The sequence below is a fragment of the Solanum pennellii genome, chromosome 8 (genome assembly GCF_001406875.1).
Source record: "Solanum pennellii chromosome 8, SPENNV200".
NCBI lineage: Eukaryota > Viridiplantae > Streptophyta > Magnoliopsida > Solanales > Solanaceae > Solanum > Solanum pennellii.
In genome coordinates, this window is record NC_028644.1 from 57,210,002 (window position 1) to 57,233,405 (window position 23,404).

The 23,404-nt window shown below is 28.9% G+C and overlaps 1 pseudogene; it reads right to left on the bottom strand.

The window, feature by feature from the left end:
- Positions 1-2,351: 2,351 nt before the first annotated feature.
- On the bottom strand, positions 2,352-6,277 carry LOC107027744 (annotated as a pseudogene).
- Positions 6,278-23,404: the final 17,127 nt, after the last annotated feature.

The window sequence follows — 23,404 nt, forward strand, 5'->3', positions numbered from 1 at the left end:
AAGTCTAAGTGTTCTGGAACGAGACACCTGCGACGGTCCGTCGTGCCCACGACGGTTCGTCCTGCAGGTCCGTCGCCAAGTTCAGAGAGTCGATTTCAGTACCCAAATTTCAGAAGTCTAAGTGTTCTGGAACGAGACCCCTGCGACGGTCCGTCGTGCCCATGACGGTCCGTCGTGGGTTCCGTCGACTCACACAGTTTTTCCAGAAATAAAATCTGCTGCTCAAAACGACTAAACAGGTCGTTACACTTATATATATGGCGCGGACCATTTTCTCATGTTGAACATGTATTTCTTGATCGGATGACCGAAAAGACGAACATTGAACTTTGTTGGTCAATATTATGAGTAATTATATCATGTTCATATTCTATAATTATTTCATCAAAAAATACGTTAAATGATGATTTTTATAGAAAATATAAATTATTATGGGTCAATTGCGAAAAATGTAAAATCGTGATATAAATTAATGAATTTAAGTTTTTTAGCGAATTTGAGATTTTATTACATAATTTGAAATTATGTGATGAAATTACATCAATTTGCATGTCTAAAAATATTAATTTCACTTCATAATTTCAATGTATAAGATGAAATTAAATGTTCAAATACCTTCTCAACACCACTAACATGAATGGGTTAAGAACTTAAAAAGATACTTGCCCTCTGAAAAATATCTAAAAGATGTGATGATAAAATTTACTCTAAACAAATTCTATAAAATGCTGTTGTGGGAAGGTATATAATATTTCTAAATTATAATATAATGTAATTTGAAGAAAACCTTATCCCTATACAAGAATCAGGTTTTTGTAATTTTGTCGTAACATAATAAAATAAATATTTATTGTGGAAACCTTCCTAACTCAAGGAAGGGAAAACTCATACTGAAGTTTTATATTAATTCAAGATTTACAACTCAGTTAATCAATGAATCTAACTCTAAGCTTCTACCCTTTTTGATTAACTATAATAGAAAACTCTCCACTCAACAAGAAGTCAATCTCACTTCTTGTTTACAAAAACTCTCAAGTCTTCTTAACTCTAACCACCCATGAAGTCATACCCATTTCTTGTTTACAATTCTCACAATTTCTCTCCGAAGAAGTCAAACCCACTTCTTGTTACAATTCTCTCAAGACTCTACTCCCAAGAAGTCAAACCCGCTTCAACCTAGAAATTATTACAACTCAATAATAAACATAGAACAAATCAACAAGACTAACACTACTAAAACAGTAAAAAGAGACTTAGAAAAGAGACCTTATTAAGGTCTCTTTTCAAAAAAAAGACACCAAAAAAGAGACCTCAACGGTAGGTCACTATAATGTAGGTGACTTTTTAGTAGAGACCTCATAAGGTCGCCGAATGAAGACCTCACGAGGTCACCAATAAATTATCCGATTTTTTTTTTAAAAAAGAGACCTCATGAAGTTGCAATTTCATAGTTTAGTTTTTTTTTTTAATAAAGGTGACTTCATGAGTTCACTATTATACTATTTATTTTTATTTTATATTTAAAAAAAGAGACCTAGTGAAGTCTCTTTACTTCAAAAATAAAATGATGCACAGAGACCTTCTCAGGTATCTTTCATGATGCAAAAAGAGTCTGCACGAGGTATTTTTACTGTATTGGTAAAAAATAAAATGCTGAATAGAGACCTCATTCATGAAAAATTTGACTTCATCGGGTCTCTTTACTGCATTTGTAAAATACAAAATGCTGAATAAAGACCTCATGAGGTCTTTTTCATGAAATTTCTGGAAAATAAAATGCAAAAAAGAGACCTCGTGAGGTTTCTTTTCCTGAAAAAAACTAGCAGGTAATTGTTATTTCTGTAGCTTTCATCACTTGCCATATTGATTCAATACCTCTCTAATTAGTTAAATCAAGATCAAAGAGCTTCAAACAATCAACTGATGCAATACATTTATTAAATATTTTCTTATCGACTCAATTGCAATTCACCTTCAATGTAATTCGAAATTAAATAAAAACCACAATATCCAGAAGTTTAATATAATATATTTCAATGTTATCATGCATTCACAAAACAAATAACTCCCATAACAAAATTATAAAGTAAAGAACTTAGATTATTTATCACAACTCTAAACTTCACTAATGTGGTAGTGTGTCTGTCACATGATCATCATCTTTTTCATCACTACTAGACTCATCTGTCATATTTATTTGTTGACCATACACTGAATATCGAGTAGGTTGAGATTGAGGGGGTCGAGGAGGGAAAGTGACATCACTGGAACAAGGGGGAATCCCTCCTGAAGCAAGTAATGCATCGAATTGAGCCTTAAGACCCGCAAACTCTAAGTCCCTTTGCCTTTCCCTAGACCGAGTCTTCAACTTGGATAGATAGCTCAGCAATCTTTTGCTCCATAGCCAAATTTTTCTTCATCGATTCATCATCATAGGAACTATTTAGGCCTTAAACTCATAAGAAAGTTCACGAAAGGTTTGTTGCGGCATTCCATAGGCATACCCATATCTACTCGGTCCACCAATCAAGTCTAACCACACTCTCTCAGCCTGTTCTTGAGTAAGTGACATACCTCGATTTTCTTCTGGCTCAGTTTGTCGTAAATCCTCCAAAGCTTGAAGATATCGATTCTAATTGAACGATATTAATATTAGAATATAAATTTAGAAAATAAGTTACTATTATTTTAAATTAGAGGCTTACATAGGTCACTTCACCTCGCGGCTCAACCCACACGTCTAGATTTTCGGGATTTTTCTTCTTTCTTATGTGTGTTGCCTTGAATGGCTCAACCTCAGTTACCGGTCTTCCTAGTTCCTTTTCCTAAATACAAAACTAATTAAGTTACAATCAAGAGTAATTAAATATCAATACCTACAATATATAAGAACTTAAATAAAAATGATACATACCAATTTCCTCCTCACACTTCCTTGACTTTGAGCCCCACTTGTGTGTAGAGAACCACCCTTAGTAGATTATCTTGCCTTCTTACCGATCTCAGTCATTTGCTTAAATCTTGGATCATTTTCCCAATACACTAGTAATTTTTTCCAATCATCCGATAGAATTCACTTAGGTTTTCGATTATTTCTACGAGCTTTATTCAACAAACTAGCAAGAACACGCGCAGCTTTCTTGTGAAAGTTTGCACAAATTTTAGCCTCATGTTTCGGACGCCAAGCACATTCTTTCTACAATAAAGCATAAATTTTTAATTAATAAGTACTATTGAAGATAATTATTTTATTAGTGTTAAACAAATAAATTTGAATATACCCTGAAATCCAAAAATATTTGTCTCTTCAGATTGCTTGACATCTTGCCCCAAGTAGGAAAAGCATCTCTATAGAGATCTTTGATTGCCTGAGAAATGATCCCCACAACATCATCTGGATTGAAACTGTAATACAAAGTTTTAACAGTTACAGGTTAAACCAAAGACAATTAAATGAGATAATCGTAAACATAAGATATTTTGTAAAAAACTTATGTATAGCTGTCAGGCTCGATGACAAGTCTATTATGCATATCCCTCACGCCAACATTTGTAATGACCTGACCAGGTGTAGCTGACTGATTTGTGGTAGGAGTGTTAGGCTCAGAACTATTACCTTGAATGCGAAGACTCGACATTCCAAGTTGTGAAGTAGATGATGATGAAGGTTGTGCGTCTGCAGGGTTGTGAGTTCTAGTGCGAGAGACACTAGACGTTGGCTGATTAGCTTCTGGAGGCAGAACATTGTATCCATGTGGGGTAGCATACCCTGATGTGGGCATCATCACTGGTACCTGAGGGGGCGGCTGAGTATATTCCAATGGTGGATGCATATAGGTCGAAGGAGGATTAACATGTGGAGTCACATGATTTTCTGGCTCGGTCTGCCTAGAATAGCAATGTGTCGGAGTATCTCTTGGTGGGAGAGATGTGGTGGTGTCTGATCTTATATGTATCCCTGTTGGTCTTCTACTAACCATACCATCTTTCTTTTTTTTTCTTTTTGGGGGCATTATCAATACCTTTATTCTTATTTCCACCTGTCATCTAATTAGTAAAGAAAACATTCAAGTCAAAAAAGATTAGATATTTACATAACAAGTAAAGTCTCAATTAAAATCAATTAAAGGTGAAACTAAATTAACTATGGGTGTATTTTGGTATATTCATGAATGTTTGTTATGTCATTTCATCTATCAAATAAGAGCAACTTCAAAAAAAAAAAGAGTAAATTTTAAGTTCTCAGGAAACCAAGTTATCTAATTCAAGATTGGGGTAGACGAGTTATGCACATATACATGTTCTAGTTATTCTGATATTTTTTTTGGGATAGTTTTCATCTTACAGAGAAAGCATACAAATTATAAAATATTTTTTAAGTGTACTCAAAGAGAAGGAGAACATTACTTCATACTAATTACTATTCTTCCTCAACCTCATCCTCGTCCTCGTCCTCATCATTATCCGCATCCTCATCCTCATCTTCATCTTCTGATAGTTCTTCTTCATCTATCCACTCTTCCTCATTAATTGATGCATTTTCCCTGTTATTTCTTCTATATCAACCTCTTCTAATATGTGTTCAGGATGCTCTAAATCATTTTTAAATTCAACATCCATGGTGCGGTGAACACTTGATAAATCATCATCTTGATATGCAACAATCAACACGTTTTCAACTTCCACACGACCCATAGGTTTGGTTTTAATCACCACCCACCAATCAACTTTATCTGGACGCAAAGGATAAGGAGCATAGTACACTTGCTTAACATTTTGTGCAATAATAAAAGGGTCATATGCTTCATATTCCCTTGTGTGTTTTACTTTAATGATATTATATTATCTGATTTCTCTCGTACCTATTTTTGGGGTTGGATCAAACCACTTGCATCTAAACAATACAATTTTTTTGTAGGCCAATTGGAATACTCCATTTCCAAAATCTCCTTGAGTACCCCATAATAATCAACTCCATCTTGATTTCTATCACCGCCTTTCACCCAAACTCAACTATTGTTAGTTTTTTTTATATTTGGAGTATTCTTCAGTAGTGAATTTAAAACCATTGACAATATACTTGTTCATCGAATAAATCTTGATGGGTCCCCAAGAAAAGTCCTTCAAAAATTTGTCAAATTGATCATTTTTTGTGTCATAAATCTATAAATATTTGAAAAGTAGGAAATTAGCATCAATTAAATATAGATTTATTTAATAATGATAGTATTATGAAAATATTATAAGGTTTACGTAATCATGAAATCACTTTGACAAAATTCTCAAATACTTTTTCATTGTCATATAAATGCCCAAAGTAACTGTCAAATAAGTTGGATATAGAGTTAACTGTTTTGCCTTGTAATTACATATTTTAGTGCAAAAAAAAACTTACTCAAGAAATGATTTAACTTGTGGGCAATTCAACAAGGCATGTGTAGATGCAGACTGAAACTCAATGGCACTAAGATTCCTCCTCGTACAATTTTTTAAACCTTTGCCTGGTTGATTGAAGATTAGTAGTGGCTTCATAGTCTCACCACCATCGTCATGACGATTGGGTCTATTTCGAAAGCATGGCACACAACTTTCAAGATAAAATTGAACCATTGAGCCTTCAAGTCTATGTTTTTTTCAGCCCCGTTTAGACTTTCCAATAGTCCTACATTATATTATATTATCATTGATTTAAACAACATATAAATATAAAAAATTTAAGATTTAAACACTTACCTCTCAAATGGATACATCTATCTATATTGAACCGGACCTCCGAGGCGTGCTTCATGCACTAAATGTACTGGAAGATGCTCCATCACATCGAAAAATTCAGGTGGAAGAATATTCTCCTACTTATTTGTAATTATAGGAATATTTTGATCCATCTGAACTAGGTTGTCTTCCCTTAACATATTAGAAAACAAGTCCTTGAAGAACAAATGATTTTAGTCACAGGTTTCTAAATTCTATCGGACAAGCCACTAAATGCAAGGGGGAGTAATGTTTTCATGAAGACATGACTTTTCATACAACGTAATTTTCCATACTCCATATCGACACATTTACCTAAATTTGAAGCACGTGCATCAGGCATCTTAAGTTGCTCGACCCATTCACATATTTTATGCTTTTGAACCAATGTAAATGAATAACTAGCCTCGGACTTGAAGAACTTGTTGTTCTGTTTCTCTTGCAAATGTAAATATTTTCGCCTACAATATTCTGGTAAGTCCATTATAGCTTTAACATTATCTTTTGTCTTGCCATTGACATCCATTACTGTATTAAATAAATTATCAAAGTAATTTTTTTCAATATGCGTGACATCAAGATTATGTCGAAGAAGATTATCCTTCCAATATGGTAACTCCCAGAATATGCTTTGTTTTGTCCAGTTATGTGCAACACCATATCCATCAAATTTGTAAGATTGTTCTTCTGTAACCTTTGGAAAGTGTTGAACCCTCTCCCGAACTTATTCTCCAGTCAAGATTGGAGGAGGACAACCTTGTTCAACAGTATTCTTTCTGAATGCATTTTTCATACTCCTAAACTCATGATCCATTGTCAAGAACTGTCGATGACAATCAAACCAAGAATTTTTACGACCATGTTTCAAAGTGAATAATTTAGTTTTTTCCATACATTAAGGACAAGCTAACTTTCCCGCTGTCATCCACCCTGACAACATTCCATATGCAGGAAAATCATTAATAGTCCACATTAAGGCAGCCCGCAAATTAAAATTCTGCTTAAGAGACACATCAAATGTTTCAACCCCTTGAACCCACAATTTTTTTAACTCGTCAATCAAAGGTTGCAAGTATACATCAATCAAGACTTTTGGATTCAGTGGGCGAGAAATGACACAATTGAGAAATATATATGGACTGGTCATACACATCTCAGGTGGAAGATTATATGATGTTACAAATACAGGCCAACAAGAATATGGTGCAGCAGAAACAGAATGTGGCGTGAAAACATCTGAACATAAACCCAATCTAATATTTCGTGGTTCGGCTGCAAACTGTGGATATGTTCTATCAAAATGCTTCCAGGCCTCTCCATCAGATGGATGGCACATAACTCCAGGTGGTCTTCTATTTTCATGGTGCCATCTCATATGAGGAGCAGATCTATTAGATGCATACAACCTCTTTAACCTTGGTATAACAGGTAAGTAATGTATCACCTTAATAGGAACTTTCTCCCCACTAGCAGTCGGCTTTTAACGAGATTTTCCACAAAACTTACACGATTCTAGATTAATATCATCCTTACAGAATAACTGCAACCATTTTCACAACAATGAATTCTCATCAATGACATTCCTAACTTTGATACCAACCTCTTTGTCTTATAGAAATTATCAGGTATCTCTAGATTTGGGTCAACTAAATCATGAATAAGGTCAATCACAGAGTCCATTGACCCTTGAGGAATATTTCAATTTGATTTGATACTTAGTAATCTAACCGCAATACACAACTGCGAATGTGGACTCCCCCATATAAAGGCCGACTAGCAGCTTCCAATTGTTCAAAGAAAATTTTACATTCAGCATTAGGAGCTTCTTCACCTTGATTACCAGAATCAAAATCAGAATGCACCCCAAAAGCATCTTGAACCATGTCATGCATTCTATAATTTTGTGCATTAGAATTCACAGTGCTACTACTTTCACCAGGAACATAAAATTGAAATACATCAAAACTATTATCAATTTCTCCATGACTAGTCCACACTGTGTATCCTTTTTTAAACCTATTTCAATAGATATGAATCTCAACAATATCTCATTTTTCATAATTCAAACATTGGCATTTATTACAAGGACACTTAATCATACCACTACGTTGAAAAGGATCTAATGTCTTTGCATACTCCACAAAATCAGTGACACCTTCTACAAATTCAGGTCTTAGACCCATTCGACCAAAATTAGTCATATTATACATCCAACTACGATCAATCTACATAAAAATCACAAAATTTTGAATTTTTCAAACACTAAATTATGTAATAATTTACTAAAAATCAAATTGTAACAATCCTTTTACGGATTGGTTAACGAGGCCTTGTGCAAAAGAATAAATGTATCTTTGGTGACTACAAAAGCATAGTTCTCTCAACAGTTGTCATCTTAATTGTCAATTATCAACAAAAACATCTAATCCATATATTTTCCAGTTTAAAACAACTAAATACATACAACGACATGAGCCAAAATTATATTAGTTCTAAATTTGCATCAAAATTCACAATATCTTAAAGCCAAAGTAACACGTACAACGAACCTAACAGAAAGCATATCCTTTTTTTACGACGAATTTATAACTAACCGGAAGAGTCGACCGCAAGGCTGGTAGTAAGAGATGTCGGGATCTACATAATAAATTAGTATCCAATTATAAGTTAAATAATGTCTAAAAATATCTATATAAGCATAACTCATAGACTCATGCAAATAAGCCAATTAAACTTTCATTTCTTTAAGGAGGAGAAGTGGACATGTTATTACATTTGCTGGAAAAAGAACAGTATGTAGCCACAACAGTTTGACCAAGAGAGCACTTTATTACTCAATGTAATCAATTTGACCGTGCTTCATTTATACACAGTTAAACTCTCTCTATAACAGTCAAATACAAGAGGAAAGAGGAAGAAGTTTAAAGAAGATGGCAGCAAAACAAACCCAAAAATTAAATCTATAATATGTACAGAATTTACTATAATATATACATGTTAATACGAGTATTTTGCTGACCCCATGTAATGATATAACGATAATTATATCAATCATTGCTCAGACTTTTTAATTGATTGAACTAACGCTGCCCACTTATGCAATCTAATCTGCATCTATTATTGTCTTCTTATTTATGTTTAATAAACTAGCATAGCCACATATTCTAATACTTTGTGTTGGCAGGCAAGAGGTCAACCACAAGAGATTCGTAATACCAGACAGACAGAGGAGCAGAAACAAAATACCAACCTCAAATCACACCAAAAGATGAATAAAACAAATTCTAAGTTTACCACTACTAGCCACACAACTGATAATATTAGTTTACCACTAATACTTGAAAACAAGAACAACAAATCGCTAGTGTTTTTGCAGTAATTTTTCGCTCCATATATATGTATGATATTAGAACTTTTAAGCTTATGAGACCATATGATCTCACAGGATGTTTTTGCAGCAGCCTCAATCTCAATCAGATTTCATTTTGCCTATGAACTATTTTTTTGTGAAAATCTAGAATGATGTTCAACAAGGTTATGCATGACAATTTAACAAGGCTTGCAGCAAAAAATCAATGGCCCAGATGGGTTCTTAACAGATTATTAAAAGGCTTAAAATCTAAACGTATCTAAAGAAGTAAATCATAGAGAAATATCAATTGTTGGATGTTGTGACATTTGAGTTGACTATTTTTTAGTCCCAGTTGCATTTTGTTGAAACCAAGTTTTAGCATCGTCATGTTATGGTGAAAGAGACATTAGAAGCAGATCTTACATTTAAATCTGTTTTCAGCTGACCTAAACAACCTAGAGCAGACAGATGGTGTAATAATCTGTATGTGGCTTCTATATTCTTACGGCTATGTGATTTGTGAGCTTTTAGCTTACTGGCCTAATGGTTGTAGAGGTGTTCAATGTTTAATCATCTTGTATTCAAGAGAGGACTTTTTCTTTAGTTTGTTCTGCAGCTGTGAAATCTGCCTTTTTGCTCAAAGTTTAAAGAGCTTCTAAAACTGCCAATCAGTTGTCATAGTATTGAGTTTTTGACAAAATTCATCCTTATTATTTTTACCTCAACTTTCATACATCCTTAGAATACTCTACTTACCTAAAACATCCTTTAAGTTTCTAAAAAATTATCAAAAACATCTTCTGTTACATTTTTCATTCTTTTCTAACAGAATAATCTTTATATTCGTCTCATTTTATAAGAAAAAAAAAAGAGAAACAAAAGAAGAATCGCCCAGAAACAAAGACTTGCCCTAATGAACACTGTGTAACCTTCTTCAACCAATCTCCATATATGTAAACAGATATTCCCATAGCCTCGGGTACACACTTAAGCAGTACAATGACCAAGACGGGCAATCGTCCTCTAGTCCTATAATTGAATGCCATTCTACTGCTACTTCTTTTTCAAAATCAAGAATCTCTTATTGACATATTTCTTATCTCACATTCAACTATTAATACTAATTTCAAAGGATTGATTAAATATAACAAAGCATTACATCTTAACTAACTACACATGTTCACAAACTTTTAAAATTAAAAACTTAAAAGCTCCAAAAATACCTGTTGAAAATCGACAAATGAATTTCTCACGGATTGACAGAAACTAATGCTTCAACTGAGTGATTGAGCGTGGCTGGCAGCCAAACGAACGGCGTTGTAGTGTCATCTACGAGCGTGGCTGGTGGATGACGGCAGGCTGAACCGTGGCAGAATGAATCGTGGGAGATAGAAGAGCAGGAGATATTTTTATGTGATATAAACTTTTGGGGAAGACGCGCTATAAGTCTAATTTGTTTTCCTTATGTTAATTGTTTTCTTTATTTTAATTATTTCCGTTTTTACTTAAATTTGGTCGATAATATTTTAAAATAAGAGACATCATGAAGTCTCTTGTTTCAAAATATTATTGACCAAATTTGACTAAAAAAGGAGACATTGGTGTAGGTGGTGCAACCATTAATCCTTTTTCAAGATGTTAGTATTTTAATGAAAAGAGTTGCTCTGATAACAATTGAAGAAAACCTTACCCCTATACAACAACCAGGTCTTGTAATTTTGTCGTAGCACAAAAAAATAAAGATTTATCGTGGAAACCTTCCTAACTCAAGGAAGGGAATAATCACACCGAAGTTTTATATTAATTCAAGATTTACAACTTAGTTAATAAATAAATCTAACTCTAAGCTTCTATCCTTTTTGATTAACTATAATCGTAAATTCTCCACTCAACAAGAAGTCAAACTCACTTCTTGTTTAAAAAAACTCTCATGTTCCTTCTTAACTCTAACCACCCAAGAAGTCAAACCCACTTCTTGTTTACAATTCTCACAACCTATCTCCCAAGAAGTCAAACCCACTTCTTATTACAATTCTCTCAAGACTCTACTCCCAAGAAGTCAAACTCACTTCTTGTTACACAACCTAGGAATTATTACAACTCAATAATAAACCTAGAGCAAATCAACAAAGACTAATAACCCTAGACTTCAATTGATCAGACTTCAACATTCAATAGTTCAGAGTGGAACAGATTTCGTGAACCTGTTCCTTGCGTTGCTGTGACGAAGGCCTGTGTTTTTTCTCCAGTAAATACTGCTCTCAAGATGATATATTTCGTGAATATACAATGGCTATTGTTCTGGCTTTGCTGATAAATTCTCCCGATTTGTGTTTATGCAAAGACACTTTTTTTCTTCAACTTCTTGATCCTTTTATAGAGTTTGATTTGTCTTCAACTTCTACAAGGAAAGAAATTACAAATTCTTTTCCTTCTTGAATTTGTCTATATTTACTTCTTTCCTTATTTGACTTGAATTGTAACTTCTTTATGTCTTCCTTCTTTGACTTGAATTGCTATTTTTTCCTTCTTTATTTATTTTCATATTTGTTTCCTTCTTTTCCTTTTTTACAGTTCTGCACTTTTTCTTTTTTGCCGCAATTTTTCTTTTTTGCCGCAATCTCTCATAATTGTACACATACGACATCATGCCTTCACTTTATCAATCATCAAAACTACTATATTTGTTCTCCTACTTCCCAATATTAATGATGTTGATGAACCAACGTAATTTAGTTGGAGGCTTAGAAAAAAGTGACTTTGCTTGCTTTTCCATTCAATAATCTTTATAAATTAGCTAGCGTCATCACTTACCACCTTTCAATATTATCAAAGTTTAGATTATTTTAATACCACCTTAATTATTATAAATCAAATCCAATATTATATGAATAGTCAAAATTTGAATCTTTTAGTGGTACGATATTCATATATTTCTTCCAATCAATATTATCATTTTACTTTAAATATAATTATTTGGTAGGTAGATCTATCCATTCTATTATAAATAAAATTATCATTAATTAAACATACAACTTTCTTAGTTATTAATTAATGATGTATGGAACTCTTTGGTATGGCTAGACCAATAAATCAAGATCATGGCACAAGACGACAAAATTTAACAAATTCAAGTAAAGTTTATGGAAATTATTATTACCAATTCATATCATATGGTGCTCCATCACACCATCGACGATAATATTGATCACCTACTTTATTTGTGAATTGTGCCTCGAAATATAATTCAATTCAGAATAAATTTAAAATTTCAAAAATATAAGTGAATTATTATGAATAATAGTGTATCGATATCTATGTTTTAAAAGCTCTAAGTCCTTATTATTAAATTAAATATGTAACATCTTAAAAATTTATAAGATAATAATAGTTATTATTTTGAATTTAAGCGATTTATTCACATATTTTTGTGTCGATAACTATTGGAAGTTAGAAATGATAACAAGAACTCTTTATCTTATGGATGAATAAATTAAATTCTTTATCTTATGGATGAATAAATAAATTTTCTTTCATATCCATGTCTTCATGAACAAGAAAGAAACGCACATAGACCACAATTAGGTGAATAAATCTAGCAATAGGTGGGGTTGTAATTGTAGGAAACAAAATTTATATAGAGTGTTAATGTTATATATAGACATATTATTATTGTGGTTAAATATAATATGACAATGTTGATATTATTATCGCTAAAATCCTTTATTTGTTGTACTGTCAATGCAAAAAAAAAATTGTGAATTATATGAGAATTTTTCTGAGGATTAGTATAAAAATTCACACAGGAAACTTATGTTTCTATAAATTTTCACACTAAATCCCAGAAAAATTTCATATAATTCACAGTTGTCTTATAGTGTGTCTCCCAATGTCTTAATCTTAATACTCCTAATAATTACTATTATTTATTAAATAGCGTGTGTCTTTTAATATTTGTCATCAATGCTTATTACGTTACCAAGTGACATGTAAGCGTGTAAAACATGGAATAAAATATGGTTAAGATCTTCCCATTAGCTTTTTATTTTAATCAATCCATGATGTACTGAAACAAATTAAATAAAGATTACTTAAATTAAGAGGACATTTAATAATGGTCTAATTAATTACTTTTGTGTCAATTAAGCGATATGATGAAAAATGGCCAGCTTTTGTGTTACGGCTGCGTGCCTTTACGTGCTTTCGAATTCTTTAAGCTTCAAATTTTGAGATTAGTGAAACTCATGTTGTGCTAATCACTTTTTATATCTTAATTAACTGATTTCGAAGATATTATATATTCTCTATTATAATAAAGTCACTAATATTTGTATACGTTTGGCCTTATTATAATGGGAATCTTTTTATTATTATTATTTGTTAATAAATTATGATAGACAAAGTACTAGTGCATCCATTACATAGTAATTGTTTGGGTCACATCTCGATTCTAAAAGATGTTAACATAATTGTTCGTTACTCTATTAATAATATTGCAAATGATCGACATGATTGGATGGAAGACTACTTTTTTATAGAACGATAAATGAGTTTCTCTAAAAAAAAAATTAATTTAGTATTTTTGTTGTTTTAATTTATTTGTTATATTTTATTTTTTAATTTGTTTAAAAAGAATATGATCTTTTTTTTAATAATTATTTAATATTATTTCTCTTATGGCATGTTTAAAACTATAAAAGTAAAAGATATTTTATAAATTTTATATATATTTAATTCAATTACATAAGATTTAAAATATTTTTTTATTTTTTAAAATTATGTATTAAATTAAAATTAGACAAATAGTTCAAAACGGATAAAATAATAAAATTATGAACTTTCTCAGAAGGCGTATGAGATGAAAGTGTGTCCTGCTAAAAATTTTTCTTACGTGTAGTTTGTTAAATATTGATTGGAGATAAAAAAAATGCTCACTTTTGACAAGTTTTTAAAATAAAGGCATATATTTAATGAACTATTTTTAGAGGTGTGCAAATTAATTTAATGGATAAATAAAATTTTAAAAAAATATTCTTAATATTGGATTATTGAATTAACAGTTCTATAAATTTTCTTTTGTCCTACCAATTTGATTTTCGAATTCAAAGTTTTAGTAAATGGTCTAAAGATAAACTCAATAAAAATATATTAAAGATATATTTTATTTTTAATTATATAATAATGGCTTTAGATTTTAGACACATACTATATTGTTTGTTTTGCATTTTATAATTGTGGTCTTTTTTTTTCTGAAGTAGTTGGCATTGTGGGGTTCTACCCATCAGTATAAAGTTTGAATAGACTTTTTCTTTTTTGACAGATTACTATCGTTGCTACTGCATTCAACTTTGCTACTTAACTAGATTTTAAGAAAAAAAAGTTTATTTTACGTATGAAAAGTAGTGTATTTTCTTATCGATTAAATAGAAATCAAGATTCAAAAAATTTCTACCGTTGCTGCTGCATTCTAAGTTTTTTTACTTTGCCCGCATGACAAAATAAGTTTGTTTCAATAATAACATATTCAAATTTGCTTTTTCTTATAATTTCTACAGAGTTTTATACGTAAAATTAGCGTATATATAAAGTATAAATAGATAGAAACAAAAAAAAAATAGAGCAGTTTCTAACCAGTTAAGTTAAAAATTAATAATAAATATTTTATTAGATTGATTATCGATTTAGTATGTTTATAAATTGATAACTAATAAAATGAATTAGTAATACACAAAATCATATCAATACACACACCTAACTACTTTGAAACTATCTAAAATAAGAGACTATTTTTATTATCATCTCAAAGGTGAGAATTAGACCAGCTTGACATTATACTAGCACCAATCATTTTCTCGTACACTTCCTGTTGAATTATTATTTTTAGGTATAGAACTATAGAAATTTTACTTTTTCTACTTTTTTGTGAACTGTATATTATTTTCTTTGTAACTTAGAAAATAAATCAGATCGTTTGGAAAAGATTTTATCTACATATCAAAACATTGTTTTTGTTTTTTTTCTCCCTTCTTTATAAATAGAGGTAGGGAAGGGAAATTATTAACTACATAGTGATCAATAAATCAAACTTATATCAACAGAACGAAAATTCAAATGACCAATTAATTTATTAGGTAATTCTCCATTGATTCATTTTTGTTAAATATATATTTTTTAAATTATCTATTAGTGATGGGTCCCAAAAGTGAACCCTAAAGATGCTTTTAGATTTTTGCACATTTTACATAAAAAAAACTATCGTCATGATTTGTTTCTTCCTGTACGAAGTCAATTGAAATGCAACTAACCAATCTTATCTTCACCTTTTAATTAATGTCAATTATTTTTTGCAAATAAGCCGCCTCTAACTTTAAATTCCATCCGAAAATTTCAATAGTTTAATTGGTGAGTTACTAAGCACCTATTCTATTAGTAAGAATTCGATTTTTCACATTATATAATTCCCTCCTGTTTTCACTTTTTGCCACCCCAATTTATTATTACTTTTAATTAAAAAAATCTTTAAAATCAATCACTTTGTAATGGTTTGAAGTTTTATTCAATACGGTGTAAGAATATGTAATTGAGTGGTACTTCATTAGATAACATTATTTATAACTTTCTACAATAAATGTTAATATATACATATAATTTATATAAAAAAAACTAAATTAATTTATTATCATAAGCTAAATTAATTGATAGGTGTAAAGTAACTTTTATATTAGTATAAATAATATAACTAAATTTCAGAGAAAAATAAATAAGGGTAATGCTCATAAGTTAAATTAATTGATAGGTGTAAAAACAAATATATCTTTATTATTAATTGTCCATTTCTCCTATATTTCCAATTTCCTTTTACGTGTTTGTTGTGGTAGAAGAGTTGAATTAAATGAAAAAGATTTTTCATGTGATGAAAAATACCAATTTCCAAGGATGGGCATATTTTAAGCAGCAAGAAAAGCAGAAAATAGAGGATAAATGAGTAAATATTTATTGTGTATATTACTCTTCCTAAATATTGTTTCAATGTCAATTTATTCGTTACACTACATAATACTTCACTAATAACCAATTATTTGGAACCATCTGTCACACTCACATATACACACAAAAAACATGTTTTATTCACCATTACCACAAAAGATCAATGGGTGAAATTGGTGGTTATCTCTTTAAGATATGAATGATATATAGTAGACATCTTTCTTCACGTTTAGCTTTATAAATATTGGTATTTTTCTTCACCAAATTAATAATCTCTTTAATATAATATTTTTCTTCTGTTCGATTTTGGTCAATGAAAGAAATATTTATTTTGATAAGATAATATATTTTCAGAAGACTCTTATATAAATATATGGTCACATTCATATTATAAATTAATAATTTTATAGAAGCGTAAATATATCTAAGACAATTTAGTAAAATATGGTCAAATTGTATTTTATTTTTTGTTAAAATTTAAATTTAGTTGAACATCATCTTTAACTTTTTTACTGCACCCAAAGCTCTGGGGTTGTTTTTTTGAAGTATACCATAAAATTGTGATGAGTTCTAGATGAAATAAGTGTTTTCTTATCCGTAGTTGTTTCAATAGGTATTGTATCTCCTTCAACTTCATCATCAACATTATTTTTTTCTATTGTATCCACAATTTCTTCTAACTTTTGGACATCTGAACATATGTCATTTTCACCTAGGTAATCCAGCGTATTTTTTATGTCCATTTTACTGCGGTAACTGAAATCATTAGTTATGACCTCAAGTTTATGAATAATGTTTTCACAAGTGGGCTCATTTAACTTTCCTAAGATTTCAACCCTCGAATGAATTTTGCAATACTGAAAATAATTTGCTATTGTGTCTTGTTGTATATTGTCGTTCAAAACGGGATTGAAAAATTGATGCATCCAAAACATTAATCTTTCCAACTCAGTTTGTCGTCCGAATCGAGATTGCAACATTGATAGTATCGAAAACATTATTCATGTACTTTATGTTAGCAAATTTATTTTTTATGTGAAATTAATTTATAAACATGATACACAAATTAGTAAGATACAACAATTTTGATATAATTGAAATTAATCTTCATTAAATCTTAAAACACTCTTTAAATTAATAATTATTAATTTATCGATTAAATAAATAATTATAAAATAATAATATTACATGATTTCACTTATATTAATTTAATGAGGTTATATCCATCTATCTATTTACTATAAAAATGTATAAATATAAATATGTTTTTCTAATTATTGGTTGATAACAATATCCTTCATATATTGATCAATTTTATACCCCTTCAAAGGTTAATTTATTCTTATATTATTAATGTACAAAATTGTAAGAATCATTCATTAGGGAATTAGAATTAGAGTCAATTTGGTAGAAAAGAATTCTTTTATTATATTTAATCATAACTGACATGTTTTTTTCCAATCTTAACCACTCTTCCATCCAACAAAATGAGTAAATTAATGTATTTTTTATTCATGTTAAGATTACCCTAGTTCATGTAACAAGTATTTTTTATTTGGTAGCAAAGCTAATATACATTTAATTATTTTTATGGAGAATCTAACATCATCTATTCTTTGTTTATTTTGTAGCAAAGCTAAAAAGTTCAACTGTTGATTTTTATTTTGTTGCTTTTTTTTTTTATTGCTTTAATCTTGTAATCCAAAAGGAAAACCAACTATTGGTACTAGGGTTATATCAAGAATTATCATTAAAACACCTAATATATCAACATAATTACTGTTTTGTGCAAATATATGCTTCCTTGATTTTATATTTTGTGTTTTGTTGACTTAACATGCTCTTTAAGAAAATCTTAATTAGAAATGTATTTATTAAATTAATTTTATCAATAATATTTTAAAATTCTAAATTTGATACGAATATTTATGCGTTAATAATTAATAAGGGTAACATGATAATTTTTATATCTTTTGATAATTGGATATATAACTCTTCTTTTAAAGTTGAGTCTTTTAATTATTACTTTTACAAATCTAATTTGCATCCCACTAAAGCAAAAGGACCAATTATCTAAGCAAAAATTAAGAGACAAGAAATAATAATTGCAGACGAAAGGTAAGCAAAAAGAAAATTAAACTATTGTTTGTCCTGATTTTTATTTTTAGATTTAAATTATAAGAATTTTGATTAATATTTTACTATGTATTTTTTTATCATATTGATATGCAAAAAATTTCAACTTATAATACTTTTTATATAGCTTTTGAATATCTAATTTTTTTAAAAATATCGAATTAATGTAATCTAATTTAACTTTGAAAATTAGTCAAATTGACTTTTGAAAAGTGTAACACGAGTAATAAAAATGAACGGAGAGAGTATATATTTAAGGAGGATAAGGGAACCCTAGTAAAATTTAGGCGTGTCGCTAAAATTTTAAAAATGGTTCAAGGGAAGAAGGATATTTGTGCATTTTCCCTTTATTCTAACAACTATTTGCAGATCACGGTAATAATTAGGGAAACTTATATAAATTTCACTAGTTTAGGAGTCAATTAATTAGATACACTTTCCATTCGCAATATTGCATAGGGGTGTGCATGACCGGGTTGGTTTAGATTTTTCAAATATCAAACCAAACCATTTGTACAAAAAAAAATTAAATTTATAAACTAAATCAAACTAACAAAATTTAGATTTTTTCGGATTTTTCAACCTCGGATTGATCGATTTTTCAAATACCAAATCAAACCATTGTGTCAAAAATTTTAAATTTATAAATCAAACCAAATAATAAATCTCTAATTTTTTCAAATTTTTGGATTTTTTCGATAAATTTTGTGTACAGACATATAGTTAACTTGTGTTTCAAATATTTCTTTAGTCGAACCAAAATACAATTATCTAAGGTGTTTCTTAAAAAAATAACACAAAATATGAGATTGAGTATTGATGATACAAAAATATTCAATTAAAAATAATAATGAAATCATCATATAAAATAAATATTGTAAAGTCATAATTAAAATGATCATAATTTAAAAGTACTAAATTATGCTAAAATAAGTTTATATTTAAGGAAAATTAAAATTAGATTATGTATTTTAATTATCTAAAACAATGTAAAACTAAAGAACAACTATTCAATATTATTGTTATTCTTAGTGTTGAATTGATTTTCTTTTTGCGTTAGAATTAATTTGATTTAAATTTTATCATAATTATCAACATTTATGAACTATAATCTTTATTGGACCATTCCAAATTCTAAGTTTTAAACTTAAAATAATATATTAAAAGATAAAACTATGAAATAGTATAAGAAATATTTTAAAATTATATCAAAGTAAATATTTGTATGTATAAAATAAATTTTAAAATAACATATATAATGTCGGGTTGGTTTAGTCTCTGGTTGTTTTTTTTAGTTAAAACCAAACTAACCCAAATATAGTCCGGGGTTTTTCCAATACCAAATCAAGTCAAACCAAACCACTAGTCGAGTTTTTTTCTGGTTGACTGGATTTGCTGTTTGGTTCGATTTTGTACACCCCTAATATTGCATATCTTATCTGATTTTGGTGCCTCTAGATACGTCCAGATACATGCATTTTTGATACATAGGATTAAAATTAGGTGTAATTTGTTCTAGATACATGGATTTGCATGTATTTGGAATGCATAATTAATCTCGCTCGCCTCTGTTCCCTTTCTCCATCTTGCTCGCCACTCTCTCGTGCATCTTATATCACAAATGCGTGTGAGTCACAACAGATACATACAAATACATGTATTAAGTGTGTATCTAATGTGATTCGCATATATATGGGATACATACAAATCTCGCTCGCCTCCCTTCTACGATCTTGCTCGCCTCTTTCCTTATTTATCATCAATAGTATCATTCATGTATCATCGAATAATTAAAGAAAATCTTTATGATACCTTCACTATTCTTTTTTGGGTAAATCACATAAATATGCAATATTAAAAAAATATTTACCATTTATGTCAATATAATTTTTTTTTAACTAAACATAACAATTTTAGAATTAAAAAATTGTACTGTATATCTTCCTTCGCCTCTTTCTCTGCCTATTTTTTCTCTTCCTCCTTTTTTTTCTCCCTCTTCGTCGTCTCTTCCTATGTCATTCTTTCTCTTCCTTTTTTTTAATTCTTCTTCTTTTCTTTTTTTTTTATCTTTTTTAGAAATTTTTATTTAAATAATTATTTTTAAATTAGTTTTTGTCTATATTTCACTAATTTTATCCAAAAACACGACAAGAAGAGAAATAGAAAAATCAAAAAAATATATGATATCATGTTCTCAAATGGAAATTTTACATCTTTAAAATTATAAAAACAAGAGTTCACCATTGATGGTCATTATAAAGATTCAATTTTGAATTCATTATTAGAATTTTACGAATTTGTGATTAGTTTGGATAGGTTATTTCTTAAAGTAATTGAAAATGTCATTTGGAGTTTATAGCACAATTTTAAGAGGGTTTTGTTAAGTTTATGATTGATTTAGGAAAAATATTAGATTGAAACTCGAAAAAGATAAAGTTTATGGAACGGTATCGCAATTTTATTAAAGTTGTATTAGATATGTTTCATAATTGCACCAAAATTTGTATTAAAATCACGAACAATATATTTATAATACATAATACAAACTTCACTCTTTTTTTCGTTCTATCAACCAAAATAATTTAAGTAACACATTTGTAATACATTTATAACATATGCACAATATATTTGTAATACATATTGCAAACATCACTCATGTTCTTAGTGATACAAACTAAAATAATTTATAAGACACATATGATACATATTTTATTTATGAATAATACAAGTTTAATTCAGTCTATAGATTATTGTCTAGTCTTTCGTTAGTTACGTTTTTCATTTATTGTTAATTTTTTCTTCTAATATAACTTTAATATGTGCATAATACATTTTTTATTCAAGTTTAATTCATTTGACAGTTTATTATGTTTCTTCATTTGTTACAATTAGAATACTAATCTAATTAATTATTAATACAAGTTTTATTTAGTTTACGAATCATTGACTGCTCTTTTCTTTGCGATTAGTTTAGATAAGCAGTTCCTACAAATAGTTGAAAATATTGTTTGGAGTTTGTATCTCAATTTTAAGAGGGTTTGGTTAACTTTAGAATTGATTTTAGAAAAATTATTAGAATGAAGCTCGAAAAGGATGAAGTTACCGAACTATATCACATTTGTACTATATCACATTTGTATTAAAGTTGTATTAGATATGTTTCATAATTGTATTAAATTTGTATTAAAATTATGAACAATACATCCTATATTTATAATACATATTGCAAACTTCACTCCGATTTTAATGATATCTGCTAAAATAATTTAGGTAACACACTTATAATACATTTATAATACATGCACAATACATTTTAATATATATTGCAACTCACATTCTTAGTGATACAAATAAAAAGTAATTTATAATACACATATAATACATGTTTTATTAATGAATAATACATTTATAATATGTATTACACACTTATCTTTTTTACGGATACCAACAAGAATAATTTAGGTAACATACTAATAATACATTTATAAGACATGCACAATACCTTTTTAATACATATTACAACCATCGCTCATTTTCTTAGTGATAAAAGCAAAAATAATTTATAAGATACATATGGTATAAGTTTTATTCATGAATAATATGAGTTTAATTCAGTTTATAGATCGTCGTCTTGTCTTTTGTTAGTTATGTTTCTCATTCATTCTTAATTCTCTCTTCTAATTCAACTTTAATATTGTGTAATAAAATTTTAAAGCAATGAATTTATTTTGCAATTTTTTGATTTAATTATTATTATTGGATTACTTCTTTAATTTATTATTAATACAAGTTTAATTTAATCTAGATCATTGTGTGTAATACATTTTTAATTCAACTTTAATATGTGTATAATACATTTTTAATTCAAGCTTAATTCATTCGCAATTTGTTACGTCTCTTCATTTGTTGCGATTAAATTATTTGTTTAATTAATTAATTATTGATACAAATTTTATTCACTTTACGATTATTGACTACTCTACGAAAGAAAGTAGAAAGAGAAACAAAAGGAAAAAAAACAACAGAAAGAGAGAGAGAGAGAGAGAGCAGCAAAGAGAAAGCAAAAAATAAAAAAAATAAAAAAAAAGGCAAGAGAGAAAGAGCAACAAAAAAAGGAGCGAGAGAAATATTAAAAAGCTGAAAGAGAAAAAAAAAGAGAAAGAGGCGAGAGAAAAATCTAAAAAAATATATAATTTTATTTTATATTGCTATAAATTATAATATTTAAAGAGTATATCTAAAACAAGTAATTATTTTTTAAAACGGATCCACTCACTAATCCTTCTTTTTTTAATTTTTTTTAAACATAAATCTTGGTCCAGATTAAACCTTTTAAATGATAGCACAGGTCTAAAATTGGATTAATTACATGAGTGGATTCCTTTTAAAAAATAATTACTTATTTTGTATATACTCTTTGATAATTACCATTTATAGCAATATATAGTAATACTATATATTTTGTTAGAATTATCTCTGTCTATCGCCTCTTTATCCTTTTTCTCTCACATTTTTTTGTCGCTTCTCTCTCCGTTATTTTCCTTTTGTTCTCTTTCACCCTTGCTTTGTTTTTATTGCTCTTTCTCCCTTGCTTTCTGATGTTTTTTTTCTTCTCCTTTGGTTGCTCTTTTTTCCTTTCTTTCTCTCTACTTTTTTCATAGAGTAGTCAATAATTTGTAGACTGAATAAAAGTCGTATCAATAATTAATTAGACAAGTAATTTAATCGTAACAAATGAAGACACTTAATAAACTACAAAATGAATTAAACTTAAATTTAAAATGTTGCAAAATGAATTAAACCTGAATTTAAAATATGTAATGCACATATTAAAGTTGAATTAGAAGAGAATTAAACGTGAATGCAAAATGTAGCAAATGAAAAAACATTCTATGATCTGTAAACTAAATAAAACTTGCATCAATAATGAACTAAACAAGTAATCCGATCATAACAAATCAACTAATAAACTGCCAAATAAATTAAACTTGTATTAAAAGTGTATTACACAAATATTAAACTTGAATTAGACGAGAATCAAGTATGAATAAAAACATAACTTATGAAATAACATACATCGATCTATAAAGTGCATTAAACTTGTATCACTAATGAATTAAACAAATAATTTAGTAGTAACAAATCAACCAAATAACCTGCAAAATGAATTAAAATTTG